Genomic DNA, 13,954 nt, shown 5'->3' with positions numbered 1-13,954 from the left:
AATGCTTGTATCCTGAATCACCAAATGAATCCTTGATCCATATTTTAATTTATAGAGTTCAGCACTTTAAACAGATTGTCAAAGTGAACTGCTCACATTGCTAGTCTAATCGAATTTCATCGGAGATTTTGTTGAAAAATTATATATAAAATACAATTATTTAATTTAATTATTATTATTATTAAAAAAATTATTTATTAATTAATTAATATAAAAATCTTACCGAATAAAATTTAGAAAAACCAATATAATAAAAATTCTATTAATATTGGGAATGATAATTAAAAATTAATAATAACTAACTAAAATAAATAAATTACAAGCTTAATGAAAGTCAAACTAACATGATCTTTGTCGGAAAAATTCGAAGATCACTTTTGTTACATGGTAAGGGAGAGTTACATTAATATATTAGTTAAATAAAAAAATTAAAGTAAACAAACAAAAAGTAAAAATTTTTGTTCCACAAAACTTTTTTTCATACTTAATAAATAAATTTATTATATACAATAAGATTTTACATTTTATTTAATTATATTAAAAATAAAAAATATTAATTAAATAAAAAGTTTTTTTATATATATTAAAAATGTTGTTTTAAACAAAAGTAAAATTAATAAAATTTCAGTTTAAAAAAAATTGATATTTTAAGAAAATAAACTATATCAAAAAATTATAATTGATGAATAAAATCCATATCATAAAAATCGGATTACATGGATATGAACTTATTTTACTACTTTAACATTATTTTAAATTTTAATAATAATTGAGTAAAAAATTATATCAAATTTAATAAATAAAAGAATGAACTAAAAATATTTTTATATATTTATTTATCATATTTTTGGATACGTTATATAATTTTAATGTAATTAAATATTTAATATATTTATAACAATAAATTATACATATTTCAATATTAAATTTCATTTCTTTAATTTGATGTATGTCCAGCGCACATGTTTCAAAGATAAATATAATTAAATTTCAGTATGTATATATTTTTTAAAAATAACTTAAAATTTTATTAAAATTTGAGATAATAAATTTTGTAATAAGAGAAATACTTAAAATAAAATTTTATAATAATAAATTTACTTATATCAATAAAAAATAAATTTTAATATATTAAAATATTTATAGTAAGATAAATAGGTAAAATTTTATATATTTTTTCTATAATATAAAGGATAATAAGATAGAAATATAATTTAATAATTTAAGTTAAGACACTAATAAAATAAATCATTGAGAATATTAGACTCAAATTATAAGCTGATGAAATGAAAAAACTTTTTATTTTTTCAATTCTCACGAGTTAATAGTTATTAATTATTTTATATTAATATAATATAACTTAAGTTAATAAAATTTTTTTTAATATATTTAAAAGATTACTGGGTTGAATCATACTGATTAGTTCAGATTTTTTAAAATAAAGGGTTATAAATATAAATTAGACTAACAATTGGTTTAATTTTTAATTAAATTAATTCAGCTAATTGAATTCATCCTGTTCTGATAACCATGATGTTTCATTCTTTTCATTTTTTCTCCTTTATTTACATTGATTACCCACATCTGTAAATGGGTTAATTTTAGAACAAATGCAAACAATTTTTTCCTGAAATATTAATTGAGTCAATTTTGAATGTGTAATTAATCATTATGAATTAATTTTGCAATGGATTTAAAACCCGACATTTTACTTTGCAAGATTCATATTAATTTAATCATTAACTAAACTAACAATTTAATGAGAATGATAATGATGAGTTTAATAAGGATATGTGAATTTGAATCATGACATTCTTTTTTATGAAATTAGCACTCGATTATAATGAGTACTAATAATAATGATGATAATAGTTATTAAATTAATATTATTTTATAATTAAATTACTTTGTTATGAAAAATAAAATAATTTAACGAAATTTTATAATTTATCTCATTAAATTTTTGTAAAATGATTTTTTTTGTAAAGTAGTTAATTATAAAAAATTTTATTAACTTAATGAAAAAATAAAATTTATTAAATATTTAAAATTATTATATTTTTTACAACATCTTAAATTTTAATTAAAATAATAAATATTAAATATGGAATGAAAAATAAGTTTATCTTATTTAATTTTATTTATAATATTTTTTAATATTATTAAAAAATATTATATACATTTTTATTTGAAGAAATTTTATTTTTCTCGTTAACTCAACAAATTTTTCATAATTAACTATTTAAAAAAATATTTTACAAAAATTTAATGAAATGAATTATAAAATTTCATTAAATCTTTTTTTTTTCATAACAAAATAATATTTACTTTATTTTAAATTAAGTAACTATAAAGAACACCTATAATAACCTAATAATAATGAGTTTGAATAGATGGCATGGTAATAGCACTGGTTTAGTATTTTGATTTACTTTATAGGCGCGGTTGATTATTGATAAACACTCAAAAATAGAATTATAATTAATAGATAATTGACAAAACATCAACGATAGTTTGTATCAATTTTATTTATAGTTTACTAAATGAATATAATAATCAATTATTGACTATTAGTAATAACTATCACTTATCAATTATTTGTGATCAATTATAAGTTATACTAAACAGATCAACCAAACATACATATAATTAACATTTAGTCGTTTGCTAAACCACATTCAGTTTTCATGCTTAATCAATAGCTTTTTATTTTGTGAACCACGGATAAATTTATGTAGCTAGGGTTTATTTACAGAAATTAAGTCGATTTTTTTTTTTTTTAGTTGGAGCAATAAATTAGTTTAAAAAAAATGTAGCGATAAATTAATTAATCAATAAGTGAACGGACAGAAGCAGTTGCCCGATGAAGAACAATTAGCTATGAACCAGGTGGATGAGAAAAGAAAGAAAAGACATGATAACTCACACACGTACGCAATGATGCGATCCTTCCTCAATTTTCTTGTGGAAAAAATGTATGGGCTTAAGAGCTAATTAAAGAGAGGGAACTTTTGCCAGCGTAGGAATATTTAAAATATAAATTTTTAAAGGACTAAATTTTTTAAAAACTAATTTAAAAGAAGAAAATTGTAAAAATATTTATATTTAGGCCTGTGTAATTTTTGGTGTGAACTGAAAAATCACACCGAATTGAGCCATTTTGGTTCTCTTAGTTTGATTTTTTAGTTTTATCGATGCGGTTTTGTTTGAAACTTTTAGTATATTTGATTTTTGATTCAGTTCGATTTTTTATCGATTAAAACCAATTAAATCGAATAGTAAAATGGCCCAAGTAATTTTTTCAGCCCCAGATACATAAGTCTCAAGGCTCTTATCTTGTCTAATTATCCATTTAAGCCCAGCCCAGAGAATAAAAATTAACCTAAAATATTTTAGATTTAATGCAACGAAACCAAACCGAACTGTTATTTTTCGGTTTGGTTCGGTTCGATTATTCTTAAATAATTGATTTGGTTCGTTTACTTTTTTAAGTGATTTGATTTTTGGAGTTCGGTTTAGTTCGGAATAGAACCAACCGAATACTTCCCCCTATTGCTATGAAATAGCTTCTGCAAGTGCACGGGTTATAGTAATATAAATTTAAAATATCGTTCCCACAGAAAATTGTGCTCAAATTGGAATTAAATGAATAAGCTAATTAGAATGTCAAAATTTAAAGATATTAAAAATGAAATTTAAAATTAAAATTGGTATTTGAGGAATTTAAAGGAAATCAAATAATTAATTAAACTAATTGAACTAAATGACTAAAACTTAAATTGAAATTACTAAATACAAATTTGGGAGGAATTAAATATTACTTCAATAAAAATTAAAGTGATTCTAGAGATACGAATTTTCAATATTACTTGTATGTAGTTTATCCCTAATTTAGCAAAACACATGAGATTTGTAATTTTTGAAGGAAATCAATTCTTTGTTCTTTGAAATCTCTCTCTAGCATTTTAAAGTTTTTTTCATCAAATCAAACCCTGTTTTCATGGTATTTCAAACCTTATAAAAACCCATTTAAAGCTCTAATTAATTATAAAAGTCTTCTTAATCTTCTTAGCTTATTTCTAACACTAAGAAAATCAAGTTTATTGCAAGATTATCTATCCTAAACATTCACTTTTCAGTCCATTTGTAAAGGATTAAAACTTAACTTAATGAGGACCCTTTCATCAAGCAAGACAACAAGCTCACAAGCAATAAATAAAAAATGCAGCAAATCTCATTTAAATAGCCAAATTAGTTCAAAAACCATAATACAAGACAATATTTACATACTCATATCTAGAGTCTTAAAGTTATACTTACAAATCATGGTTTCGAGACAAACACAAATACAAAAATAAAGAAGAAATGAAAATGTAAGCTAAGGGAAAGAAAAACTCAGTAAAAATAGTGAAGAAATTGCTGTTGGAACATTAGAGAAGACGTCCTCTTGGCTGCTGCAACAACGATCCAAGGTGTTTCTCTCTCTTCCTTACTTTATAGCAAAAATCCTTAGTTTTCTCCTTAAGGTAAGAGAGAGAAAAATATGATTTTATATCACTCATGGGTCTGTCCTAAAAATGGGTTAAAAAGACAGAAGATTCTGGAGAAAATATGAGGTATTAGGTAAGAGGAGAAAAATTGCCACGTCAGTATTTTCATTAAAATGACACAAGCTGAATCGGGTTGTGTTGCGCTTGTGTTGCAAGTTATGCAACTTTCTGGACAAATTCTGAAATTCATTAGGTGCATCAACACAGACTAAATGAGGTCGTGTCCCTACTTGTGTAGCTTTTGGCCTGAGATTTCTAAAAGCGACACAACATGTGACATAAGCTACACAAGCTGTGTCATAGGTGAACTTTCTGTTTCTTTAAAGCTCAACTTCAAATTTTCCTCCTTAAAATTTTATACTTCAGCTCTGATTTCTTCAAAATGGTTGCTGTGATCAAAATTTCACCAAAATTATTCATATTTTAACCTATAGAATAAATAAATAACATAAATTAAATTAAGAAGTGTAAAAAGGTAAAATTAGCTAAATCAAGACTAATATCTACTATAAAAGCTATAAACAAGGGTAAATTAGTTGCAAAATTATATTTAAATAATGATATAAAATGCATGCGTCACCAATCCATTGATACCATAGCATAACATGTCATATTATGTATACTGGTCATTTGGGATCTCACATCGGTTGTGGATAACATGTGTGTGATTTATATAAATTAGTTGTAAAATTATATTTAAATAATGATATAAAATGCATGCGTCACCAATCCATTGATACCATAGCATAACATGTCATATTATATATACTGGTCATTTGGGATCTCACATCGGTTGTGGATAACATGTGTGTGATTTATATGGGTTAGCATGTCTTAGTAAAATTGTCATAATTTTATTAAGGGATATATCCTATCCCTATGCATGTGTATACCTTCGAGAAAAAAAAATAAAAAAGTGCTTGAGAGGGTGAGCCGGTGTGTGTATGGATTACCCTCCACACATGAGTCGCGTACACATGATCTCTCGTGTGGAGGGCTGATCCTTTGGGATCCCATATCTATTATGGATAGCTTGTGTGTGTGTAATTTATATGGGTTAGCATGTCTTGATAAAATTGCCATAATTTTACTAAGAAATATGTTCTATCTCGAAATCACCTATGTGTGTACATATCTTTGAGAAAAAAAAAAACTGTCATATAAAAGGTTATTAAAATTTGATGACTTTTTTATGCTTTTGCTTTAAAAAACGCATTAAAGATATTAAACACTGTTTTAAATGCTAACCATAAGTATCTCAAGTAATTATTATTATCATTATTATTAAAAAAAATTACCATTTAATTTTTATATTTTAAAAAATATATTATTTGATTTATATATTTTATTTTACTTAAATTATTTAATTCTCTTAAATTTTCTATTAGTTAATAAAATTAATTAGTTGGTTTTTAATATTTTGAAAAATATTACTATTTAGTCTTTCTATTTTAGTAAAATTAATTATTTATTTCATGTATTTTAAAAATACAATATTTTGTAAAACTTATTATTGGATGAAAATGAAAATTTTATTGTTTGGAGACTAAATTTAAAATTGTATTTTTTAAAATTATTATAGTATTTTCATTTAATTTTTGGATATATTTGTGTGTTTTCTCTACTACAAAATAATTTTCTTAAATTATCATCTTAATTACTTTAAGATATAGGAGAATTGATTAATATTTATATATATATATAATTTATATTAATTTCTAACAAAACATGAAAAATAGAGAAGGAATGAGACGGAGAATGGTATAAATGCAAAGAGGAAGGAATATAGGGAGAGAGAAATAAGGGGAGAGAGTCATAATAATTTGGGTATAAAAAAAATAATAGGATGGAGAATGGTATAAATGCAGATGGGAAGAAATCTAGGGAGAGGGAAATAAGGGGAAAGGGTCATGGCAATTTAGGTATAAAAAAAATAATATGAGGGACTAAAGAGTTAATGGAATCAAATTATAATGATTAATTAATGTATTTTTTTAAATTATAAGCACTAACTAATTAATTTTATTAAAATAGAGAGATTAAAGAGTAATTTGACTAATAATAAAATCCTTTTACTAGCAAAAAAAATTAACAAATGAATTAAATAATTTAATAAAAATAAAATATAAAAATTAGATAATATATTTTTTTAAAATATAAAAATAAATAATTAATTTTATTAAAATATAAAAACTAAATAATAATTTTTTTAATTACAAAAATTGTTATGTCATTAATGAGTGCCAGCATATATATTAATCAATTTTGTAGGTAGATATACTTTTGTTATGACCTTTTTGACTTGTGTTGTGATCAATCATAGCAAAAACAATTTAAATGAGTTGAAGTACAAAAATGGGTTAATGAAAAAATTATTTAATTTTTAAATGATATATCTCTCCATTGAACAATCGTGTGGAAACTTGCACTCCATCTTTACTTATTTCACAAGACAATTTTTGTTTTTGAATTATATACATTATAATTATAATTATAATGCACCACCCACTATAGTTTGATGCTCTATTCCGCCGGCTTTTATGGATTTATTTTCTTTCTCTTCACATGCTTACATTAATTATAATTAATTTGCTGATTAATTCAAACAAGTTTTCAGTCCACTTGCAATTGCATGCTTAATTAATTACTTGCGTCGTCCATCTTTTTCACTCAAAAATATTCAGACAGAAGAATGTGATTCTTGAACATCAAGACGAGTTTTTCATGTGAACATGAGTCGAGATCTAGACTGCGCAGGAGCAAGGCCCCTCAAAGTCTCTGTGTCTGTCTAATAATATTATTCAAGGAATCCATGCATTTATTCATTTCACAATCGTAAACGATTTTGCAACTCTTCCAGTAGTTGAATATGAGAAGTTAGGATTTATTACGGTTGTTGTACTGTTTATTTTTATTTTTTTAGTTGGGAGATTGGATGGATGAAACTCAACCTAAATCTGTGCTGTTAATGATACGCTTTTAGTCATTATTTTAAATTAAGTTAAACCAATTTATTTTAATTAAAGGTAAAATTATTAAAACAAAACTATATTATATAGTCACAAGCTATGATTATGTAAAATAAAGGCATTAATTATTACTCTAAATAAAAGATTTTTATCTAAATTCAGCACATCATATATCTAATATATAATTATATAGAACTTATATATTTAATAAATCACACCTTATATTTTATGGAAAAAAAATCACAAGACTCAATTGCCATACGGAAGAGGACATTAATGCCATTATCGTATGCAGTTGGAAATGCTTCAGCAATTTGAACATGACATACACAATGTAACTCTCTATCTTAAATGGTCTGGTCTGACCTCTGAACATTCAACTTCCACTTGAACGAATCTGCCAATGTCATCATGTCCTTGCATGGTTAAGGATATACATTTTATTCAATTATTTTATTTATATATTACTTACTACATATATTCCATGCATAATTTTAATAAAGGTAAAAGTTTTATTTAGACCTTTTAAATTATGTTAAATGGTAACATGAGTTCTTAAAATATTTTGCATTCACTTAAGTCCTTCAATTTTTCAAAAAGAGTAAATAAGGCTTTCAAATTTTTAAAAATAAATTAAATAAGTTTTAGGGACGAATAGTCCCTTTAACATTTAAAAATAGATTGAAAAAACTAAATTATAATCTATCTCTAATATAAATCTAGTTAAGTCTATGCACGAAAATTTTGTATTGCATGAAGTCCTCATTAACAATTTTGTATATTTGATTTGTAACATCCTGATAGATATTTTCTACATCATGAAGCAGATTGATATTATTCAAGAAATTTATCTGTAGAAACTATGACAACAACGATGAGTCCATATAGAAATTTTTTTAATTATTCAATAAAAAATAATTTATGAATTTATTTTAAGATGTAATAGATACTTATCAAGATATTGTAAATCAAATATGCATTATTACTAATGAAGACTCAGTATATGGCTTTGATTAGATTTATATTAGAAGTAAATTATAATTAAGTCTTTTTTAAAATATTTTTAAAAGTTAAAGAATTTATTTGTCTTCAAAACAGTAAAAGGATTTATTTGTTAATTTTATAAAATTTGAAAGACTTGTTTAAACTTTAAAATGCTTTAAGGATTTATATATAATTATTGACCCATACTTTAAAAACCAAAATAGACTTTTCACCCTTAATAAAAAAATATTTAAATTTCTATATGCACATAAATTTAACACTCTTTCACTCACATAAAAATGAATCATCTATAAAATCAGGAAGATGAAATCCACATGATCATTGCTGAAGGTGTATGTGTATCAGATATATTAGATAATTCTCAAATAATAATTAAATTGTATTTGTTAATTTTCTCTCCTATCCTTCTCCTTCTTCCTCTACCACACTATTTTTTTGGATCAAGTTAATTACCCATCATAGAGGACTGAATTTCTTCATATTTTAAATTACTAAAACCATGTCGATTGTGTTGATGGAATCAGTTCTGCACCATCAAAAATAACCACTGATCTTATTTCTCCCACATAATGTATATACCTCCTAATTAAAAAAAAAAAATTAAATGCTCCTTCTCAATTCACTATTTGGGATATAGATTTTTTTTTTTTTTTAAGAATATTGAATTATAGAAATTTAAGAAACATTACACGACTATATCCCAGTATTTTCAAAAAGCCAAGTCCTTGACTGATGAACCTTCTGTAAATGGATTCATAACTGAAATAATAATTAACCTTATCATTTATCAAGAAAATTTTTTATCTAAATTAAATTTATTATGAACCCAAAACAAAAATTTGTGGGATTCATATATTTAATAGGTAGGCTCTGTCCATGGTAGACCGGGTCTATACAAGAAAAATCCCATTTATCAAAACATTGACAATTAATACTATAATATTATCATTATCTTAAGGGTGAGTTTGGCATAGAGTGAATGAAATGAGAGTTAATAGTTACAAGAGTAATGATTAATGATATAATAGTTATAGATGCAACAATTAATACTGTTAATTATGTTTGGTATTACACATGAAAGTAGGGTAATAGTTAAACTTGTATAATTAAATGTGTTTATATACCTATATTAATGAAAGATATAAACTAATTAAATTTTATAATGTAGACAGCACATATTGATAAAAAATATATATATTTTTTATTATAATAATTATTTACAAAATATAAAAAATATTTTTTAATATTAACAAAAAAAATTATTATAATAATTACTTATAATAATATGTTTATTAAAATAATAATATTTATTTATAATAGTTATAAGAGTAATATCTCCTTAAGAAATTTTCCATAACGAGCTACTACTCCACCCCTTTAGGTTAACAAATTCTTGTGTAAGTAAGGTGAATGGTTAATGGGGTTAACAGTTACCTTAGCATACCAAACAACGTTAACGAGGACTAACTCATTATAGAAGTAATTTTAAAGCCCATTACCCTCAAAACAAGCGCAACTAAATGTTAGCAGTGAATAGGATTGGGCAGTGGATCCTTCCACATGGAGGGTGTCCACATTTTATTCAGTTTGCCTAAGGTGGAGTAGGCAACCACCTATTTGATAGCAATACGCGAAATTTTATTGCACATAATTCAATATTGCACGTATTTCTGGTTATGTAAAAAATCAATAGTATATAATTCAGGAAAGGGAATTCAATTTGAGTTTGTGTTTTCTCGCTTATAAATAGGCAGAAGCTCAATTATCTTCAGCAGCTCAAATTATTGAAGAGTAGTTTAAAACTTGTAGATTTGTAGAAATTGAGAAAAAATTTATGTGAGCTTTAAAATAATTTCCTAAAATAGAGTGACAAAAATAGTAAGAAAATTTTTTTTGGCGTTTTGGGAAACATTTTAAGTGCCACTATTTGAGTAATCTCATTAGTAAAACTCTCATTATATCTAATATTTACCATCTTGTAATAGTAAAAGATTTGATCTATGGACATAACTCAAAACTCAGAGTGAACCATGTTAAGACTTTATGTATCATTTTATTAATGAGTAGTGCTATATGAATCAAGTTGATCCACATTAAATGTGAATCCAGGGAGAGATTTCTGTAATTTTATACTAAAAGTTGGTGTACTTTTACATTATTAGCCCTATCAAAATTTCCTAAAAAAATGTACAAAATTTGAAATTTGAATTTCAAATTCTCTCTTTTGCATTTATATTAATTTTAAATACATTATAAGTTTCAATACAAATTGCAATTTATAGTAAAAATTACCACTTTTTATACACATTCTGAAAAGTTTTTATACACATTCTAAAAAGTTATGTCGGCCATAATAAAAAAAAACTTCATCTATCACCTCATCACTTTCTATTTTTCTTCACTATTTGTATTTTGCTTCATCTTCTTCATTTTTGGCCCTTACCATAGCAAAAAAACATTCCCATCTCTCTCTCCAGCTTCTCTTGTACTTCTTCATCTTCTCTCTCTATCATTTTTCCCTATCATCTCCCTCCATCTTATATGTTGCTTTATCTTTCTTCTTCATTTATATAGCAAAAGGAGATGAGATTTCAGTTTCCATCTCTCTTACTTTCTTGGCTAGGAAAGCATGCATTTTTTTTAAATAAAATATACTTTGTTGTTTATTTTTCATGAGTCAAATATAAAAGATGAGAAAATAAAATTTTTTCTAATTTTTATTTATCATTTTTAGGTTTGAGAAAATATGATTTATGCGAGTCAAACATATGCTGAGATGTCAACATATGTTCTTCATTGTTGAAGGATGTGAGAAAGTTTTTCTCGGTAACACTATGAGCTAAAAAAGAATGCTAGTAATTTTCCCCCCTCTCTATCACTTTCTTAGCTGGGAAAGCATGCCTTTTTTCTTTTTTTTCCAATAAGGTGCACTTTATTGTTTGTTTCTCACAACCCAAACATAAAAGATGAGAAAATAAAAATTTTCTAATTTTTTATTTATCGTTTTTTAGTCTGAAGGAATGTGATTTTATGTGATATTTAGACTCTTTCTCTTCTCTTCATTGTATGCTTTCATATTTTATAGTATTTATTCATTTTATTTTTCCAAATTTTCTAATAGAGTTTATCAAAACTTGATCGGTAGCGGTTGATGATGCAAATGAGTTATTCTTTTATAATTGGTTAAAATGGCCTTGACCTGATTATAGTTAGAGATGTGCTTGAATATACCATGCATCAAAATCTATGATGACGACTTATACATCCTTCTTCTCTATATTATAACTATCGGCTAGGATAATGACCTATGGATGGTGGCGATTGGTTATGGCAATTTAAGCAAAGAAGGGATTGAGAGAGAGGAGATAGAGAGACAGTGAGGAAAAATGTTATAAGAGAGAAATTTCTTGGGTTAAGTTGAAATTTAAGAATAAATTGTTGAGTTTGCTTGTTTTCCAGGATAATAATAAGAAAATATGAGATAGATTTTTTTTTTATGTCAAGTTAGATTTTTTTTTTATTATTTCAAAAATAATAAATTTTTTCTTCATTTTCTGGTTTCAATGCATATTTATATTTGTAACATCAATTCGTTTTTATACTTTCTAAATGTATTTGTAACATTTTAATTTTTTTTTTATTATGTGGCTATTATTTTCATCTTCGTTATACATTTTCTTCATCTTCTTCATTTACGGGTATGGAAACATAAAAACAAAAAGTATTATGTTATTTGTAAGGGTATTCACCCTAAAGTTTACACTTCTTGGAATGAATGTAAATCTAATATTGTTGGAATAAACAAGAGTTTGTACAAGTCATATGATTCAAAAGCTAAAGCTATTGAATCTTACAATCATTATTGTCTTATGAATAAAAATGTAAAAAGACCTTCAAATTCGGCTTCAAATGTAGAAGTTACATTAGATAATGTCATTGGATCTAAATCAAATGCTATAGTTATACTTGAAGGGATAACATAAAATAAATGTTAATCAATTAATGGTTGTTCTACTTGTTAGGGTCATTATTGGTCTGTCTCTACCTGGTAATGATTAAAAGTTGAAACTTTTTTTTGCTAGATTTATATTATTTTAACAATTTGTAGTGTTGTATTTTAAAAGAGTAGTAAATTTTAATTACACTTATGTGCATATGATTTGATATTTTTACTTTGAATAATTTTCTTCTTTCTTCATTTCTTATTTCATCATTTCTTTTTTTTTTCCCTTCCAATATATTGAATTTATTAAACCTTGAATTTAATCTTAACAAATAAAGATAAGTTTGGAAAAGGAAAATTTTTAAAGAAAAATGAAATTTCATTAACTGATACGTAAAAAATGATAGCATCACAAGAGAACTTTAAATTTAAGATTAACTCCACAAATGAGGCATTCCTATAATTTAATACACAACTATGTACAAAAGTAAAGTATCTCCATAAGTAATGTAATGATCGGGCTCCAACCATTAGAGGAATTGTCCGCTTTGGTAATAAGCCTCACGGTTTTGTTCCATTGGTGGAATGAAGAACTTTTCAGGAGATCACCTATCCTAGGATTTCTCTCAAGCGAGTACGCTTAACCCTGGCCGGTAATCTATTAAACAATCATAGTCTTTAATCAGTTCTAACCACCTCCTCTGTCTCAAATTCAACTATTTCTGGATGCCTAAGTACTTCAAGCTCCTGTGATCTGTGTAGATATAACACTTCTCCCCATACAGATAATGTCTCCAGATCTTCAGAGTGAATATAATAGCTGCAAGTTCCAAATCATGTGTCGGGTAGTTTTTTTCATGTGGTTTCAGCTAGCGTGATGCATAAGCAATGACATTTCGATCTTGCATCAGTACACAACCTAATCCATTGTGAGAAACATCACTGTAGACAGTGTATTCTTTGCCCGATGTAGGTAAAGTAAGGACTGGAGCTTCAGTCAAACACCTCTTCAATTCATCAAAACTTTATTGGCATTTATCAGTCTAGTGAAATTTCACATCTTTCCGAAGCAATTTGGTCAGTGGAAATGCCAACATAGAAAATCCCTTCACAAACCGACGGTAGTATCCAGCTAAACCCAGAAAACTACAGACTTCTGTAACATTCTTGGGTGGCTTCCAATAAAGGATGGCTTCAATCTTACTGGGATCAACCTTAATACCCTTTGCTGATAGAATGTGCCCTAAGAAAGCAATTTCTTTTAGCCAAAATTTGCATTTCTATAATTTGGCGTATAACTATTTTTCTCTTAAAGTCTGCAGCACAATCCTCAGGTGCCTATCATGCTCATCTGCTTTCCTCGAATACACCAAAATATCATCAATAAACACAACCACAAATTAGACAAGGTATGGTATGAAGATAGTATTCATCAGATCCATAAAAGCAGCTGGAGCATTAGTTAATCCAAATGGCATAACCAGAAA

Source organism: Hevea brasiliensis, chromosome 15 (assembly GCF_030052815.1).
Source record: "Hevea brasiliensis isolate MT/VB/25A 57/8 chromosome 15, ASM3005281v1, whole genome shotgun sequence".
Lineage (NCBI taxonomy): Eukaryota > Viridiplantae > Streptophyta > Magnoliopsida > Malpighiales > Euphorbiaceae > Hevea > Hevea brasiliensis.
This window is presented reverse-complemented; position numbering follows the sequence as displayed.